Source organism: Penaeus monodon, chromosome 15 (assembly GCF_015228065.2).
Source record: "Penaeus monodon isolate SGIC_2016 chromosome 15, NSTDA_Pmon_1, whole genome shotgun sequence".
Classification (NCBI taxonomy): Eukaryota; Metazoa; Arthropoda; class Malacostraca; order Decapoda; family Penaeidae; genus Penaeus; species Penaeus monodon.
Genome location: NC_051400.1, coordinates 47376197 through 47376685, shown reverse-complemented (window position 1 = coordinate 47376685; position 489 = coordinate 47376197).

The following is a 489-nucleotide window of genomic DNA, read 5'->3' as shown; positions in this document are numbered from 1 at the left end:
CCCCCCCAAACCCAAAAAAACCAAAAAAAAAAAAAAAAAATTATAATACTTATATAAAATAATAAAAGATATTGGAATATAAATAGATAAAATATAAAATATTTTAATATAAAATAAAATATAATTTAATATAATAAAATATATATAATAATTTAAATAATATATATATATATATATAAAATATATAAAAAGGGAAAATAATAATTAATTTTTTAAATAATATATAAATATTAATATATATAAAAAATATAAAAGAAATATAAAAAAAAATATAAAATAAAAATAAAAAAATAAAAAAAATATAAAAAAATTTTTAAATAAAATTTTATAAAATATATACATAAAAATATTAACATAAATATTATAAAAAATTTAATACATATAAACATATACAATTAAATATAATAAAAAAAATAAACAAATAATAATAATAAAATATAAAAAAAACATATAATAATAAACTTTAAGATAAAATATCATAGAAAAATA